The 20,349-nt window shown below is 34.0% G+C and overlaps 1 protein-coding gene across 4 annotated transcripts in view; it reads right to left on the bottom strand.

Moving 5' to 3' along the window:
• The window catches only part of ADGRL3 (adhesion G protein-coupled receptor L3), a 601,096-nt gene that overhangs the window by 65,536 nt on the left and 515,211 nt on the right, over window positions 1-20,349 (bottom strand). The window lies entirely within an intron of this gene.

The following is a 20,349-nucleotide window of genomic DNA, read 5'->3' as shown; positions in this document are numbered from 1 at the left end:
GTTGCTGTGAAACATGCCTAGAAGTCACGAATACCCCTCTGTTGATGTTGCTGTTATTCATTTATGTAGTTTCTGAAAAAATGGAATTATTCAATATTTGTCCTACTGTTTGCCTATTAGGTCAATGTTTTCTCTTAAACAATTTTGTTTTTAAAGCAGGGTCCTCTTACCGCTTTATACAACACAGCATCATGTAAAGAGGCATACTTAATAGATGAGTTTTGGCTAATGAATATATCAAAGATATTGTAACGGATAATGCAAACTCAGGTGCAACAGGTCAAAGTACTCAGTTTCCAGGAATCCACACCCTTCATTTATGCTTCATTTATATGTACCGTTAGATAACTTTCCTAATTCTTATAATCTGTAACTCATGGAGAGACATATTTGAATCTGAATACCAAGTAGAAATAAGGCTTGTATCAGAAGCATGCATGAACTGCAAAATTTTTTAAGGGGGGGGCATTTAATGCTTTGTCAATATCAATAAAAATGCACAGTTCCCACTCAATATAGAAATTCATGCTCCTGCAGAGGACCATTCATCAATTTTTCTTCCAGAAAGACATAAATAATAGACAGTGATTCAATACCTAACGATTATGAAAGGATAAGTATAATATGCCAGCCCCTTCAATCATTTTGTCAGATTTTTTACTGATTTATAGCACCTGATTCTATAATCTTTCTCTGTCAACTCCTTATTAAATCAATGATAATTTTGTCTCTATAATAGAAAGTTATAATCACAACTGATTCAAAGTTTCTCATGATGTAAAGAGACATTGCACAGCTAGTTTCAAATCTTAATAGTTTTCATCCTCATGCAAGGGTGATTTACTGATAAAATTTCATTTACATTAACTCTAGCTACAGGCTGATTAAACAAAACAAGCTCACTGCCTCTATTTTATTGCTGTACAAAAACATGGACATAAATATATAAAGAGCTGAAATACACTTGGCACAAATTAATAAGAATTCATAAGTTTTCCTAAATTTTATATGAAATATTTTGAAAAAAAGTAATTAAAACTTGTTGCTATGCAAAAATTTCAAATTAATAAGTGAGCAAAAGCTTAAAAACTTTAGTAAAAATGAAAATATATAAAAATGAAAATATAGTAAAAAATGAAAATATATATAAAAGTGAAATAAAAGAAGTATAACCTTAAACTTTTTCATCAACTGAATTATGCCATAGTGCATTACATTCTTAGTAATCCATAAAATTCTCAGTATTATCTAAATCAATAGCTATGTTTGGGGAAAATTAATCAAGAACGTACTTTAGAGTTTCTTGAAAATAATGCAAATATAATACAGCTATTTTGCACTTTTGCTGAAAATCTCAAATTTTTAAACAATTATACACCTGCTATCATTATTTCCTTTAAGTTCACTCAATAATAGTTCTACTCAAAAAAGTATACTGGGCTTTAATTTTGTCTCCCTAAATGAGAAAAGGAGACAAAAACAGTATGTGAGTGAAATATAGACAGAAAGAAATCTGGTCAATTTCACCATCTTCACTAAAGAAAGACAAGAGGCATTAGGGCATAAATGGTCACATGCTAGGTTTGGATTAGACCTATGCTCAACTTTTTCTAATGCAGTGGAAACATTTCATTTGGTTACCAGAGAACGTTGAGGGATTTCCTTCATGTAATTAAAAAAATAGAATAAATTTATATCTCTTTAGGATAGTTATATATGTAATACTTATTCAAATTGGTGCCTACCTAATCTTTTAAGCTCATGTTTACCAAGCCCTTTCTCATATAACAATGTTAGGTTATACATAATTCAATACTTCAGTGCATCTGTGATGTTGGTCCTCCTTGTAACAACACAGATACAACAACACACTTTTGCTTTCCCATCTTATGCAATTCTTGCACACACTCCCCCAGTAAATTTTTCTCAGAGTATTTACCCAACCACATTGGTGGCTATTTTCTAGATATTTAAACATTCATTGGGTACCAGTGAAACTTAGACTGTTCACCTGTGATCCCTTACTCTCACTATGTGAACAACCCATTTTCTTTTCTAATCATACATTTCCTGTATGATTATTATTCATGCAATCATTTACACGTAAGTCATCATTAATAATATTCTGCAGCCTACTTAACCTCACGGGTCTCTCCATTGCTCTTTGGTTCATCAACAATTGTGAATCTTCCTAGTATATGTTGTTCTTTGATTTCCATCCATATAGTTCTAGAACAACACTGGTGGTAGAAAAATGGCATTGTGTTGTTGCTTTTGTTGGACCACAGCTTAAGACCTTTAAAAGCACTTTGCTGTTTCCCATTAGCAATATAGCTGTCTCCCTTCTTCCTATTCTGTTCTGAGCATGGTCTACCTGAATTGACAATCTAAGATAGGTGCACAGTTGGACTATTAATATAGCTTCATATCATAGTTTGGGAAATACACATTTTTCATCCATTTTGTTTTTCCTAAATGTATAGCTAGACTGATTGTTTTTGGATAGTCATACATTTAATTGAAGAAATTCTTTAGTAGTTTATGGCTTGATATATACAATGGAATATCACTGAGAGAATTATGGGAATTTAGTGAACCACACTGACTCCATCTTGTGATTCAATTCTAGAGCTAGCTCAGTTCCTATTCTAATCAGTTATGGGTCTAGTCCAGTTTCTTTCTTGTGAGAAAACTATTGCATTGTTTGAACCTACTCCTGTGTGGCTCAGAAGCTGGAGCACAACTCCCTGCTACTTAGAGACCCTTAACTAAGGACCTAGGTTATATTGACCAGAAACCCACTCAAATTCAAAGATAAATGCAAGGAGTTTTCTTAATAATTATACAATCTCAAGCAACCCGTATGTTGTACCTGAAAACTGTCCCCAAACTACTCGATTGCTTGCTGTTTGTCCTTTCATTGAATACAGACACTTGGCAGGGAGAAGAACACCCTTTTTTTTTCTGATTTTAGGGAATTGCATCTGTTTTTTTGTCTCCCAACTTGGAAAATCTGTAATCATTTTTAGAAAATGTATCCTGGTTTATATCTTGTTAATTGTTTTCTTTTAATGCATAAAATTTATCTTTCCCTGTATTCAGGGTCTAGTGCCAAGCTAAGGAAGGCCTGGACCTTACTTGGTATGCAGTTCATATGTATTGGTTGTTAAACTTATATGCTTGGAAGCTCAAACCTTTGTTTCCTCAGGTATTTCATCTTTCACCTGCCATACACTGAAAACAATGAGGACTTCACAATACAGGGCGTCCTTCTGTTTTTACTCTATGACATATAAGCTCCAAGAGAGAGGCAACTGAGTACCTTTAGGAAGGTTACATTTCCTTGTTTCATAACTTACTTGATATTGAAAATCAGATCACTGGAAAAAAAAACTTATCACTGCCATTTCATCAATCAAAAAATCTTTTATAATTTCAATATCTACTTGGGGGACATCTTGCTGGAGGAGGGTCTTTAAGGAAGCCTTTCACTCTACTGATTCATTGTGTGTGTATTATAATTATATATACATATATATATATACACATATATATGTGTGTATATGTGTGTGTGTGTGTGTGTGTGTGTGTTTGTATATAGTAGGGTCTTTGTGCCTTTCAGTCAATCATCAACTTTGAAGAAGTGGTGTGAAACACAGTAGACAAATTGCTTGCAAGATCCTTCATGTTCCCTTCTCGTATTTCTATCAAGGATGAAAATACTGAGAATGAATTGGGGGAATGGTCCTAAGGAAGATGTATAATATTTTGTTTGATGATTTTCATGTTCTTTCTTTGCTTCTACCACTTTTCTGAATTAATGCCAGAATCACTGAAAAGAAAGTGATGGCAGCTTCTCTAAGTGTTGGATTCATAGTACGAGGCACTGTGCCTTGTACATAGCGAGCACTCAATAAACAGCTAATGAGTAACTATATGAATAAAGCAACTAGTCTTTGGGAAAGCTTGTCTTGAATAATATTATATTTCTAGGTCAGATATAGTAAATATTTAACTACAGGTTATTCCAAATAGTTATATCTACAACTAAAATATAACTAGATTTTTAAATAAAATCACCAACAAGGCAGTAGCAAAATTAAAACCATTACAAATCATCCTTCTAATCAAATGAATGCTCTCATAATTAAATCACTTACATCAATGAATTTCTTCACAGGTTAAGTGAGAAATCTGTGATATATACACATATATATGTATATATATACATATATTTTTTTCTTAAACAAAAGTTAACATTGACATTTATCTGTGAAAAACTGACTGGAGAAAGTAAACTATGATAGAGAGGGGTCAGATAAAGATTTTAAAACAAAGCCTACTAGAGAGTTGCATAAGCCACACTACTGTCTGTCTTATATTGAAGGGCTGTCACTTGTGTTCAGGCTTTTGGCTCAGATCAAGTGTAATCTATATTGACATAGGCTGGGATCAATATCTAGTCTGTGGACTTTAACCTGGAATGCTGCCATAGAATAAAAAGTAAAGTGGTTGACTTTATCCCACTGGAGTAAAGAGAAAAGTCAACTAACTGTTCACTGTTATGAGTCTACCTGGTTAAGAAAAAGAGTTGTGCTTCTATGTTGGATGCTGCATAAGCGCAGATTAGTAGCATGCTGAGGGCCTCCGTAGCAGCTTTTCAGTACCATGATCCAATATCCGGACCACAAAAAGACATTGTCTACAAATTAGGGGATATGGCCAATAATCATATTATCCAGAATAGTTAAGATTTTTTATTCTTTTAACTACCACATATACACACATGCATGCAATGCATCTATACTCACATATGTAAATATACCCACAATACATACAAGCATACACATACCCTACATAAATGTAAGCACCAAGACCCATCTTGAAATGGCATCAGAATTTGGTAATAGGCATGCTGCTGATGTCAAGTATGTTCCTGAACACGAATAATAGAAAATCTTATCACACATTGTACTGTCAATCAGTATAAGCTATATATGGCAGAATAAAAGAGAAGTCATTACATACAAAATAGACTTGCACCTCTCCTACTTCTTGCTGTATGAGCTGTAATCAATTCAACCATACAATTTTCTTTGGAATGGGCTTATCAAATTAATCAAACACTTAGTTGTCTGACCCTGGGCAAGTCACTTAACCCTGGCTGCCTCAGTTTTCTCATCTGTAAAATGAGCTAGAGTAGGAAATGGCAAACCACTCCAGTATCTTTGCCAAGAAACCTCAAAAGGGCTCATGGAGAGTTGGACATGACTAAAAATGACTAAACCATCACCACCATCACAACAACTACAGCCACAACATTATATCCAAAATATACTTGCCCCTCCCCTACTTCTTGCTATGTGAGCTGTAGTCAATTCTATAATACCATGTCCTCTGAAATGGGCTTGTGAAATGAACTGTGCTATTGTTCTACTCAACCTCTTTGTGACTTCTCAGACCAAAACATTTAAGATTTGTCATTATGATGCTAATATGGCAGGACATGATGCTACTATGACTGCATTGATGGCTTGCTTCCATAGCTTTCTACTTATTGTGACTGTGATGCTTCAGTTTCCCTCACTATATTCTTGGATTTTTCCCTTCTTTCAATTCATGAAAAGGAATTTTATTTTAATTATTATTTATTTTTAAAGACTATATTTATTTGCTACCATTAATTTGCGTATTCTATTCAATGTATGTATTGATACTTCACTTTATTTGATTAATGTTAACTTGATTTGTTGCTATATTCTTCTAATATTATTATAAAATAAACATTTTTAGTCAATGATTTCACGGCAGGGTTGGATAGAAAAGGTCAGAAGTGGCTGATTGCTGCAGTCAAGTATGTGCCTACCCTCTGAACAAACACTTCTAAAGTCCAGAGCTTCAATTACTGATACATTAAGAGGTACTTAGCTAATAAGCAATTGATTTTAATCAATTTAAACAACTGATCAAGTCAGTAATTAGAGAGTAGAACAACAGGAAATGGAGAGCAAAGCGTTGGACATTTTTAAAGGAGCTGCCATATAGCACCTTAATTATCAGTTCACATCAGCTTACTTCACAATGGCACCACATTGTTTACAAAGATACATCTCTGATTCTGCCTACTAGGAGGTCTGTTGAATAGTATAGGAGTGACATAGTTAATTTCAATGAATAAACATTTAACATCCATTGCAGTGAATGACTCCTCCCAGATAAGGGAAATTAACTCTAAGGTACATTTGAATATGTTTAACTTAACATCATTTCTCTTTTGCACCATTGCAGTAATTCCTTAAACACCCTTATTCCTTCACGTTTCCCTCCCTTCTCCAATGCGTCTTAGTACTACTACCAAATAAGCCTTCCTAACGTATAGATAGGATTGAATCACACTGCCATTCAGATACCTTTAGTATCTTTCATTCTCTGCCAAATCAAGTCCAAACTTTTTAGATTGAAATTCAAGACCCCATCCATAATCTGCTTCCAACATACTTTCCCAATTTTATCAAACTACTCTCTCAATGCTTATATCACACACTATTATTCTTTATTCTTCATATTTTCTACATTCTAAGCAAATGAGTCTTTTTTTCTAGTTTGGATCTTTGCTTAATGATTCACAACTGCAACAAAAATGGGAAAAAAGATTATCTGATTATAATGGCCAAGTTTGTTTCCACAGAAGAAAAATTAAAACATACTTCTCTTCTTTGCAGAGGTGAAAGAATATAGATGTGAAATATTGAATAGGTAAAAGGGTCATAGGAGAAGTCCCAGCTTCCCTGGATTGTAACACTCCCCATGGAGCTCCTAATGTGCTCTGGTCCTTTTAATGGGGTATTATCACTCCACTTTGCATCTGCTGCTCAGCCTGATTTCAACCACTGAACAAGATGCTCCTCCCAGTGTAAGAATCACTTCCAAACTCACCACCATGTGGCTGAATTAAGCCTTGATTGACAACTCCTCCCCTCTCTGATTAGTGGGCTGGAGGGTAGGGTACCAAAACTCCTCCCAATGCCTTCCTTTATAGTGGGCTGTAACTGGACTCTAGGCTCACTCCACTTTGTACCTACTGCTCTGTCTGGTTTCAACTCTATAGAACAAGATGTTCCTCGGTTATCCCTCCCCCCACCCCAACTCTGGCCTTTCCTGTTTCCTTTTTCTGTTCTCTCCCTTTTTAAATTGTAAGGTCCTTGAGGGTCTATCTTTCTTTTTTATTAATTGCATTCCCAGTCTTTAACTCAGTACTGGGCACATAGTATGTGCTTAATAAATGTTTATTGGATTGTATGTGGTCTGGTCAATTGCTGAAATAATCTTTAATTGTACTTTGTTGAGATAACATACCAATTTCTGATTGCTTGACAGTCTCAGGAGTTGCCTCAAAGCTAACTGGTCATAGAATCAAGAGGAGGCACTAACAAAATAAGGAAACTAAAAAGAAATAGTCATCTTTAGAGGTACTCTTCCAGTACTTCCTTTAGACTATGAGAGACTATGAGAGGAGAAGAAGGGATTTCTCTCACTTTGCTTTCTCCCTTCCCCACCAGTGGTGACAGCAGGTAACTTTCTTGAGATGACAGTATAAGTGCCAGTGTGACATATCAAAAAAACAAAACAATGTGTGGTATGCTTTCGTGGAGTGTTTTGTTTAATGACTCTAAAACACTGAAGGCAAGGAGTCCTTCGGGATAGTACTGTGCCTTCCACTGTCTTGGAATCTTATATAGAAGGGGCCGGTGAAGAGAATGAGTTTAACTGAACTAATGTTGGAATATCTAGTTATGCTCCAAAGACTTTGGCTCTTGAAATACACAAAGATTTTATTTGGATGTAGGCTCTGACACTTATTAGCCAGGTGACCTTGGGTAAGTCAATTTACCTCAGTTTTGTGGGAGAAATAGACAAAGACTTTCCCCCTCCTATATAAACTCCATGCACACTGTCTTCAGTTGTTTTGTTCTAAGTGAGCTATGTCTTTCAGTGTTTCATTCTCACTTCTTATCAAAACCAAAAGACAGTTATTGCAGGTGGAGCATTCCAGAATCTTGGGAAAGTTCTCCTTCCTGTCTGGCCCAACAAGGCATATGTCTTTGATTTAAGTGAGATCAACTATATTCAGATGATAAACCCCTTATCTACCTTATCTATCTCCTATAGCTAAGAATACACATTTTTCTCCAACAAGTATACTATTCTTTTTGTATAACCGCCTGTTTTATGAATAGCCATCTTTCTTCTCTTTGTTTCATACAACGTAACTTTGAATTATGTTTAGCTTATGAGTGCTGCCCTAAAAATCTGTATGTAAGGAGACACCCATGGCATGCTCAGGGTAGATGGCTGTCCATCTTTCATTCTGCTTCAGCCAGCAGGGATAAACAGCTACTTGCTTCACTCTTAATTGACTCCTTGTTGCTACTGTGAAATCCCAGATTGGTGAGTGATGAGCTTCTTGGGTTCCTAAAAATTTCCATTCTGGTTTCTTCATCCTTAAAAGGTGAGCCATAATGATTACATTGCCTGCCACTCAGTATTGATGCTGTGAAGAAAATGTTTTGAAAATTTTGAAGCACTCAATATATGAAAGCTATCACTATTTTTGAGTGAAACCAATTTTCATTTGCACACAGGCATTCTAAATAACTATTTGAAATACAGATGATCTCTTTCTCTACACAAAAATGTTCCTATCTTAGGGTATCTAGGAATCCCTGTGGCTGAAAAGAAATTCATTCCCTGATGGTGAGGAGCCTCTTCAAATGTCATTAGACTGGTCCTCACACAATAGACATCTAGTCCATCAAAGGACCCTTGCTCAAATCCTTTCTAGCTTGGTAAAATCTGGCAGAGCTTGGTATATATAGCACATAGAAAGAAACTTTAGAAACTATCTAATCTAATATCTAATAGATGAAGTCACTGCAGCTCTGAAAGGTTCAGTAACTAGCTTTAGACCAAGGATTGACAAACTATGGTCCATGGGAGCTAAGAATGGTTTCTACATTTTAAAACATTATTTGGTTATACTTAAAATCCAGCCTTAGCTAACTGGATGTATAAAACCAGACAGCAGCATGTATTTGGCTGTCTGCTGTAGTTTGCCAATCCCTGCTCTAGCCCATAGAATGGCGGAAGTAAAACTGAAAATTTAGCAATACATACATATATATACGTATATATACATACACGTATATATACGTATGTATATATGTACACACATGTATATATACACATATGTATAGATATACACACACACATATATATACACATATATAAATGTGTGTGTACATTTCAATGTACTTTTACATAACATGACTGTAGTGAATCATTCATTAAATTATACTTCTTATTGACAGTAAACTTACTTTTGTTTGTATGTGAGCTAAAACTAGTTCAATGATCACTTTAATTTTGATCTTGCAAGATTATAAATGCAGCGCATCAAATTCTGTCAAAGATGCTATTAAACATAAACTCTTTGGTAGTACAGGTTGATTCAATTTTATAATGATAGCCACAAGCACCTAGAATTCTGCCAGGTACCTAATATGTATTTCATAAATATTTTTGGATAGGACAAAGACTTACAGGATTTCAATCCAGAAGGGGCCTTGGACTAGATAGATAAGGAACAGGGATAGGGCCTGCATCTTGGATTTCATTGTTATAGGGAATACCCAGATGAGCAAACTCCTTTTATCAATACTGATAGGCACCTATGCAACTTAGAGCCTTAACTTACCAAAGTTGCTTAGAGCATTGTGACTTGCCAAGGGTTACGTAGACAGTATGTTTTGGAGATGGGATTTGAACTGGCTTCAAGGTCAGATCTCTTTTCGCTATACCACCTTGGCTCTAAGATGATGTCTTCTTAAAAAAGTTTCCAAAATTATTCATTTGTTTTTATTTACATGGATACCAATTTTTCATTCAGTGAGACAGAATTTTAAATTCTGAAAGCATATATAATAGTTCTGGCAGAAAAGTTAATTAATTTTTTTCTCAGGATAACATCTGTGAGTTTCACACCATTATGTATAAGTTACAACTTTACAAATGAGGATGCAATAATTTTGGGGTTAACCAAGGTCTTTTTAAATTTGTGTGTGTGTGTGTGTGTGTGTGTGTGTGTGTGTGTGTGTGTGTGTATGTGTGTTTTAAAAGCATATAACCAAAGGTTCTGTAATCCTGCAGTTATAGAAAGGGACAGAAGGATAATCTTTCCACCGAATATGGCTGTAACTGGACTCTGGTTTTTTGAAGAGTTTATAGCTTTACTGTAGGGCATGCACTATATAATGTGGCTTCTTATACCATCTGTAAAAGGAACAAAAGACACACATTATATATGATGACCAGACTTGTTAATCAATAGCTTTTAAGAACTGAGCTACTTTGCTAAAACATTTTTAAAATGCTTAATCTGAAAAATATTAAATAATATTTTGGTTTTTTCATTGATATCAAAGTTACAAAAAAAAGTTGATGTGTTTCATAAAATCTCATCATATATTCCTAATTCCTGCTAATGCTTAGTATAGTGCCCGGCACATAGAAGGTACTTATTAAATGATTAATGACCAATTGTTAGTAATTAACAGCAGAGCAGCAGTGTGGCAGGTTGGATAGAGAATGACCTTACAGAAAGGAAGACTTCAGTCCTACCTCTGAAAATTAAGAACATGGGAAGTAACTTATTTATCTTCTCAGTGCCTTAAGCAGGTCTCTAAGACAAGTACTCAGGAAAGTTCGATGACTTGCCTAGTTATTAAACTGTGTGACTTTGGTCAGGACACTTAACTTCTCAGAGCCTTGGTTGTAAAATACAGGATTAAGACTAGATGACATCAAGGTTTTCTCCCAACTCTAAATCTATTATCTCATGAGGTTATAGACAAGTTGCCAATTTACATTGTTTGAGGAAATTTCCATACTGGAAGTTCCCTACCCTGATGAACTCACAAGTATGGAAATAATAATAATAGTCAAAACTTTCTAATATCTCTTTTATAACTTTAAGTTCACAAAGTTACACAGTGGAGTTACTAATAACACCACTTTAAATTTCTAACTTATTGCATCATAAAGGTTCAATGAAGTTCTTAGACATTTATGTACCTGCAATCATTTATATGAAATATAAATATGACCTTTTAAGTCAATAATCTTGATGAATGATTTCAGAGAAAGGCCTTGAGTATTTAATATCTTCTGAGATCAATAATTATTGAGCGAATTGCTTTAAAGGAAGACACCTGTCCATGGAAAGATTATCATTTACCTCACAAATCAACTCTTTTGCAATCATTGCAATATTATAAAGGGTAGGAAAATGAAAGTGATATCACATTAAGAAAACTATTCAACCAAAAATGAACATGGTATAGACAACAAAGCAATCCATTTAATCTTTAATTGCTACAATTTTATATTTCAGTTACCCTTTTCAAATATTGTACTAAGTCACTGGATTTAATATCTGTCCTTCATAACTACTATTATCTAGCACAATTCATCCTATAGATATGAATCAGAACATGGAGCATCTCTGGCTATACAGAGTCAGGGATTAGAGGGCTTTTCCTGATTTGGGGTGATTCTGTGCATACTGAGTATGTGGGAAATGAAAGCATTTCACAGTCTAACCACTATTCAAAGACTAAAGAAATTCAACAATTTAATATACTTTTATAATTTTACATTTAAGGAAAAAAAAAAGCTATGTTGCATTAGCTTTATGTTCTAGCAACATTACTCTAGGTTACTACTACCACTTTTGTAACATAAATAATTCTTTTGGAAAAGGCAGTGTCAGCTGTTTGAATCAGTGATTATTGGTGCACATTCCTTTCATGATTGAGTGTATTATACTAGCAGTATGCCTGAGCTAGTCATTATATTAAACATTTTTATGTTTCATTTTGTGAAATGTTAAATAGATAAACTATAGTGATATGTAAAATATCACTAATAAATTAGTTAAATTAGTTCCTAAAAGTAATAAAGGGAGAAATTAAGACAGAAAAGCATAAAAAGGAATGGTTCTCAAATTGCAATGCCCTAGGAAGATAGGGGCAGATGTGTAATTCCTACTGTTAATATTGGTGGTGTAATGGAATGAAAGGAAGTACTGAAGTGGAGGCAATCAACAAATAACTTTGGGAGAAGACCAGAAATTCTGAATCAAATCAAGGTGGGATCCTGAAGGCTCTAAGTAAGGCTGTTTGGACCAAACCAGTGCCTGCCTGGTTTGGAATATTTCTAAAGGCATATCTCTTCTAGCTTTTTCTAATAACTTTTACTACTAGTGGGAAAGAAAAAAAAAAGGAGCTGTTGAAAAAGATGATCACAGAACATGGATACTTTCTTATTTTATACAAGAAATGTGTTTTGGTATCTTAAGACAAAATCCTACAAACTAAATACTATTTGGGATTGTGCTACTTGTGTTGTGAGTAAATATCAAAAGCTAAGGGACTGACCATTTAGCAAATTACCTCTTTGACAGAGTTAAAAATTACTTAAAAGAAGAAACTTTTTTTATTTTGCAATTGGGGAGCAGTTTATTATGAATAATTGTAATCTTTCAAATACTGTATCTGACTAAGAATAAATGCTTTTTTATTTTAATTTCAATACTTTTATAGTAAAACAAACATATTAGTCAAGTAAATCTGGATATTTGGTCAGTCTTGAAGGTTTTTGTAAGTATTAATATTTTAATCATCCATAATATCCTTAAATTTAATTTTCTTTTTTAGTAATCCAAACTAACACTCTGATATCAATAACTAAATTATTAAGAATGAGGAAATCCTAAGACTTTTTAAAGGCTAATTTGTAGAAGTTTTCACATGAGTTTGATGGACATTTCCACTAAATGCAACTCCTACATCTATTTACTGTACTCACACAGGTTCAAATTATTTATTTTCAAAGAGATCTGAACGAAGAGTTAAGAAAACTTACAAAACTGGCAATAACATTAAATATGTAGATAAGAATGAAAGTGAAACCAAGAGAGAATTAGAATATAAAATAATCCTTAATTGGGGTTCACATTTTCTATTATTTGAAATTGTATTTTGCTATCTAAATATTTCATCATGATTTTCACAACTGCCCATAAATATTACAATAATTTAAATTTAACTAAAAGGAATTCTAATAGAATTATCTTTATTACCAAGTTTAAAAAAAGTCATCAGAGTAAAGGTTACCTTCTTTAAGAAACAGAATGAGTTATTATAGTTATTATTATGATGAAGTATTTTTTATTCATTCCCCCAAGCCATCAGGAAGCATATTAAGATTCCCACATAACTTTAAATATGGCAGGTATCTAACCTTATTGAGGATTCCCTGCCCCCTCCCCCAACAATGACTGCACAAATTGCTTTTGATTAATTAATCATGCCATCCCTGGAGACAATTCTTTCATTATAGAGCCAGTTTAAGTTTTACTATGATCCCCCAGATATGATTTTTTGGTAATTCTTAATTCAAACAAAATCATTTACTTGTCATTAGCACCCTGACAAGTGAAAAGAAAGCCTGAGGGATTGTGCAAGATTAGCCTTAAGGAATTAATAAGGACACCAGAGAAAAAGGTATTTTTTTCAACCTCACTAAATGTTCCTATAATGTGTTTGTTCACCCCACAGTTAAGAAAGCAGGGTGCTAGAGGCTTGAAAACACAACAAAATAAAGAGATAGAGCTTGAATACAAAATTCTGCCAAGGGGAAGAGGTACTTGAAAGAACTTAGGTAGGGAAACTGTCAATGACACACTCATCACTATAGACACTAAGTTCCTTACATCTCAACTCCATCCGATGCCATTCCTAAAAATACTGATGATTCTTTCATTTGAGAGGTGGTGTGACATGGTAGAAAGAACAGTAGATTTGGAGCCATGGTATACCTGGGTGTTAAGATTATTTCGACACTCTCTAGTTATGGCACCTTGAGCAAGTGGTTTTATCCTATTATAAAATATCTATGATAATACTACAAAATGTCCATGATAATTCCACGGTAACTATCTCTCAAGATTGGTTGGATGATCAAATTAAATAATCTATGCAAAGTTATTAATATAAAATTATATATAGATTTAGAAATAATATGTGTGATAATGCCTATACTACTGATCTCACAATATTATTAGGATCAAATGAGATAATGTATGGAAATTATTTTGTAAACTTTAAGGTGTTCTTGACATGTCAACTCTAATATTATTCATTTTTCAAAACAACTGGTTTTTTTTCTTATAACAACTAGATATAGGCACCAACTACAGAGACCCTTAGAAGTTGGTCATGTTTCTTTCGAGTTAAAATAAAAATAAGAGCTCCATGGGAACTAGTAATTGCCTATCATGAATATTCACAAACACTTATATATGATGATTTTGTGATAAACATTAATCAATAAAACTTTAAGTATTACACAACACATTGCTTTTAATTAACTTGTTGATATTTACCAAGAGAAAGCATGACAAAATGAACAGAGAGCTGACCCTGGAATCTGAAAGCACTAGGTATACTTAATTCTTTGAATACTGTCAAAAGCCATTTATAATCAGGACTTTACAAATGCATTTTCTGTGCACCTCTCTCCCTTCATTGCCCTCTTTATTTATTGTACTATAGCTATGGAATATTGCATATACTGACAGACAAAATGTGTTGGCTAATTTTGCTGAATTTTTTTATTCTGTTATTTTTTAATCTTTGTTATAAGCAATAATTTGCTAAGTTGAAGGAAGGGAAATAATATATATTTAGAAATGTGATATACTCCTGGAATGTCACAGAAATGTACACTGGGATATCACTCCTGTGATGTACTCTGGAAACTCCTTTCTTGTTTCTTGTAACAGCACTCCCTCTCTCTCTTTTGGTTCTTTTCCTGTCTGACTATTCCTCCTCTGTCTCCTCTGTCTTCCTCCAGGTCATGCCCATTAACCAGGAGTAGCCTTCAAGGCCCTGTTGTGCACTCTCTTCTTCATTTACTCCATCTCAATAGTGATCTATTCAGCTAAAATTAACATTTCTATGTAGATGAGATCAGATCTCTCTATCTGCACCTAACCTCTCTCCTCATTTCTAGTCTTATATCACCAACAGCCTGTCTTGAACTGGACATCCTATAGGTTTTAAATCACTCAGTCAAACTCCAAGGTTCTCCATTACCTCCAGGATCAAAAAAAAAAAAAGATACTCTGTTTGTCTTCTAAAGTCCTTCATAAGTTGGTTCCTTCCTACTTTTCTAGTCCCAGTCTTTTTATACCTTATTCCCGTCCCCGTATTCTACAATTTAGCAACACTGGACTTCTTGCTATTTCTCCTATATGATAATCCTTTTCTACCATTGCTAGAATGTTTTCCCTCTTCACCTCTGCTTATTGGCTTTCTTGGACTCTTTCAAGACTACAGAAATCCTACTTACTGCAAGAGATATAATCTGGTATTCTCCCCAATGCCTTTCCCCACTTTCTCCTCCCCACCAAGTGTCATTCCTCTGAGATTATCCCCATTTAAACTGTATATATATCTTAAATCTACATAATTGTTTTTATGTTATCTTTTCCAATAGAAGGTGTGACCCTTGAGCACAGAGACCATGTTTCTGTGCTTCTTTGTATCATCAGCACTTAGCTCAGTTCTTGGCATATAGTAGGTGCTTAATAAGTGTATACTGACAGACTGATTGATATAAAAATCATTAATAAAAATGTGAAAAAAATTTGCAATCACAAATTATCTAGGTGGCATGGCAGACATAGCACCAGACTTAAAAGTCAAGAAGACTTAAATTTGAATGTTTTGCCTCAGATTATCATGATGTGCCCCTGGGCAGGTCACTTAACTTCCCTATGAGTTTAACTGGCCTTAATGGACTTTAACCTTCCAAGTCTAACTTTAAGATCCTGCAATTTTCCATTATTATTATCAAATAGTAAGAAGTGGTCTGTTATAATGGAATGAGCAATGGACTCAAACTAAGAAGACTTAGGTTCAAATATCATCTCTGTTACCACTTAATAGCTATGCAATTTCAGTCAAGAAACAACATCTTTAAGCTGTGATTTCATAATCTTTATATTAGGCATGAAAATTCTACTGTACTACGTGCCTCACAATGTTTTTGAAAGAAAAGTGATATTTAAAGCTATTTTTGTCCTGAAAAAAGTGAGCCCTAATGGGATTGAACCCTTTACCCATATTCAGCAAATCAATTGAAAAATAGTGACAAAGATTTATTATAGTCATCTAACAAAAGCCTTTGATACTTTTATTTTAAATAGCTTGGACAAGTGTCATATTTGTAATTGTATAGGCATATTTGTGACTATCAACCTTTTCAATCCAGCTGGAGATTACAGAAACAATAATGGACAGGGTGAATGTGCTTTGCTTAGAACTTTGCTTAGAGGGGAAATTAAAAAATGCAATTGGATATTATCATTTATCTAACAGAATTGGTCTGTCTCATGCAGATTTTTTACCCCCTGTTCTCCCATTTCTCTTCTCTTTACTTCAGAGACACAATACTTGATCAATTGGTTTTCATTTTACCTTTCTAACCATATCTTCATCTTTGTCTGTATTCTCCCTCCTCCTCCAGTATCTAATGTAAGTTTTCCCTAAGGCACTATTTTTGGCCCTCTTTTCTTTCCCTATACTCTTTCCTTTGGCACTGCACTCACTCTCACAACTTCAACCATTACATTTATTCAATTGCATCATAGATTTATATCTCTAGCTCTGACTTCTGAGCAGAAGAACTACATCTCCAATTGCCTATAATTAATTTTCAACTGGATACATCCACTAGGTACCCTAAACTCAACATATCACAAAATTGAAGTTGTCATTTCACCCTTGACACCTATTCCTCCTTTTGACTTGACTATTAAGACATCAGCATTTACCAGGTCTCCCATTTCCAAGACTTGGTGTTATCTTTGACTCTTCTCTCTTTTTTGCTTCCACATTCAATCAGTTGCCAAGTTCTTTCAATTATCCCTCCATAAAATCTCTCTTATCCAGTCCTCACTCCCTGCACATGCTATGATCATTAACAAGGTACAGGGTCTGGAATATAATAAGTTTAATAATTGTTAACTGATTGAATGACAATAAAAGGCCTCATTTCACCAGATGCTCAAACTATGACAGTTGTCTACTGCTTTCCTGACTTTTTCATCTTTCTTTTCAATCCTATCTTTATATTATTGCAAGAAAATTTTTTCTAAGGCATAAATCTTATATAACTCATGTCCTTAAACACTATTCTCAGACTACTCTTTACATAACTGGTAAAATTCAAATTCCTTTGCCTCCCATTAAAGATCTGTCACAATCTGGTTCACATTTCTAAAGGGCTGGGAATGTATACAAGCTCGTTCAACAGTGTTATTTTGTTTTTTGGGGGTCATTTGCTCTTTTCTTTTCTCTTTTTTCTTATAAAAGTTCATTTTTTAATGAAATAGGACTTATGTTTCAACTCAATTGCTTCATACTTCCAATTTCTCTGCATGTTCTACATTGATTTTTAAAGGAGATGACCGGTATCAAAATTTATTACATTATAAAATATATCTTTGTTTGATTTTGATTGTCTGTCATTATTTGATTTTTTAAAAAAGCCAATATATGCTTTCAAATTCTGTAATTTTAACACATTTCAACAAAGTTGAAGATATAGGTAAAACTTGAAAAGATAGGTGATTGCCCTAGACACGAGTTAATAAGTAAAAAGTGAACAAATGTTTTGTTGTTGCTAAATTTTCCCAAGATCAATATCATGAGTGCATTCTCACTAAAAAAAAAATGTACATGAAAACTGTAATGCAAAATGGAATTTCAAGTTGATTTTTAACATAGTGAATATGTCATTCGACAAAGACATTGGTAGTTTTTTCCATAAAATGAAGTAAATTAGAAGTTAAACTATCACAGTTTTTTATGTGATGCAGAACAATGAAATTAGGAGAGACATTATTTTAATATAGCAAGACTGGGGAAGGTGAGGTTTTTGAATAATATAAACAACATGTACATGATATTTTAATTGTATTTTGAAAATATTGTAACCAAATCTAATGAATATAATACTGTTCAGACACACATATATTAGGGAACTATAAAATATGATAAAATTATTGAAATAACCTGTTGAACAATTTCCTGGTGAATTTAACCAAGTTAGTAAAAATAAGTATAAAGGATTACTCACAGAAAATAATTGCTAGTTTTGCCCAATTATAATTTTTCTTAAGTAACTTTGCTTTTTTGACTCAATAAGGATATTCTACCATAATCATTGTCTTCCAGAAGGGTAAGTGAAGTGGTGAATTCAGCTGTAGTATATATGTAAGCAAGCAACATATGTATGTACACACACATACATATGTGTATGCAATACACTATGTTAATAAATTTCATCCAGAGGGCATCATATTTATTCATTCATTAATGATTAAGAAGGGACATTACTTAGTAAGGAACAATAATAGAAAACATGAAAATGTTATGCTAATGTTAGGACAGTGTTTCTTCACTCTCAAAATAATCTTTGAACAAATGAGTGACCCATTGTATCCATGTTACTCACATGTCACAAATTATTGTAATATTTCTTATACTTGCTGAAATTACCGGGAAGATAATCACATTCACCTAACTTTCCTCTGATTTTAATTAGCATTTTTGTGACATAATATACACATATTTAAAGTAATGTTTCCCAATATGGAGAGCCCCATACCACTTGCTGAGGGAAGAGGTTCCTGAGACGGAGTTATAGTAAGGGGTTTGTGAATCTATGTGTAACTGATACATTTTATTTAGCAGATATACCTTCTGTTGAGAGAAAAACTTTGTCTTATATGTATACATTACTATCTTTTAAATGTACACAGAAACAAATGTGATTAATAAAATGCAACTTCATGTAAAGAATAGTAAGTTCATAGTAGCTTTTTCTCAGTATATATTGTCTTTCTTTTCCTTTTGAGAGAATGATTCTCCCTGTGTGTCAATACTATAGCTACTTATGGTCCAGTTCCACTGCTAGTCAACACAGAATTTCTGACCTGCTCTCATTTCTAGCAGGGGCTAGTCTGCCTCTCCTTAGACAGCCTGGTAGCCTTCAACTCATAGTCTACTGAAATTTAGTACTCCCTAGCTCAAGTGATCCACTAACCTTAGTCTTCTCCAGAAGTAGGGATTACAGTTGTGTGCCAGCATGGCTAGAAATATCTATTTTCTCAGTAGATGGATCCTTTGATATCACTACTATTGTGTGGGGATCCTCAACATTTTTTGATGTTAAAATAGGCAGAAAAGTTTGGGAGCCACCAAAGATAAAGTATTTGCATATTTCTGGATGTCCATGTTACGAACTGGTAAAGGTAAACACATGACAGGCTAAATATCTGTGATTTTTGCAATTTCTTTTATTAGGGCTTATGTATAATTGCTCTGTGAAAAGAAAACATGTATTCTTTAGAAATCATTTATTCTCAACATGATAAAACAAACCAAAATCTATTAGGCAATTATGATACTGAAAATAGGATGTGTATTCTTTCATTACATAGTTACACTTCTGTAAAATAAAATAATTTCTCTGATAAAAAAATTGTTGCTCTTTTAAAATTTTAATCTTTATCTTACAAATGTAGTATTTCTGAGACTCTTAGGCAGACCTGAAAACTGCTGTTAAGTGGTCTAGTCAGTGTTAGAGGTGAATGAAAAAAAATGTAGAAAATCAGAACCTTTCCTTGATAACAACCCTGCCATTCCCCCTCCCCCTCTAACTTAGCCCTTTTCACTCCCCTCTCTCTCATCACCCCCAGCTACATACACCTACCTGTCCGTGACTTCAAGCTTTGGTAAAGTGGGATAAATGGAAACAGTCAATTCAATTCAGCAAGCATTTATTAAGCACCTGCTCTGGTCCACAAACCATGCACATAATAGGGAAAAGCAGTTATAGAAAGAAGTAAAGTAAAAGAAAGAAGAATGCTTGGGAGAAAGGGGTGGTGGTGACCTAAAGTGGTTTACACCTGCTCAGTTGCATGAGAACATAATTATAGCCCCCAAAGAGGCAGGGAACTGATCTCCCCTGTTCTTTACAGACTCCTGCACTGTGCCTTGTTTGTAATTAAACCAACATCTGTGTGTGAGAGAAATTGTGCAATTGCCTCTTTTAAATCACTGCAGAATGTTGCACCAATATGTCTGTCTGTTTCGTTTTTTTTTTTTTATTTTTGGTCAAAAGAGGGGCATAACATCTCACTCCTCTGCAGGGAAGAAC

Source organism: Vombatus ursinus, unplaced genomic scaffold (genome assembly GCF_900497805.2).
Source record: "Vombatus ursinus unplaced genomic scaffold, bare-nosed wombat genome assembly UNPS02014818.1, whole genome shotgun sequence".
Taxonomy (NCBI): domain Eukaryota; kingdom Metazoa; phylum Chordata; class Mammalia; order Diprotodontia; family Vombatidae; genus Vombatus; species Vombatus ursinus.
The sequence above is the reverse complement of the archived record's forward strand: the minus strand, read 5'-3'. Positions and strand labels throughout refer to the sequence as shown.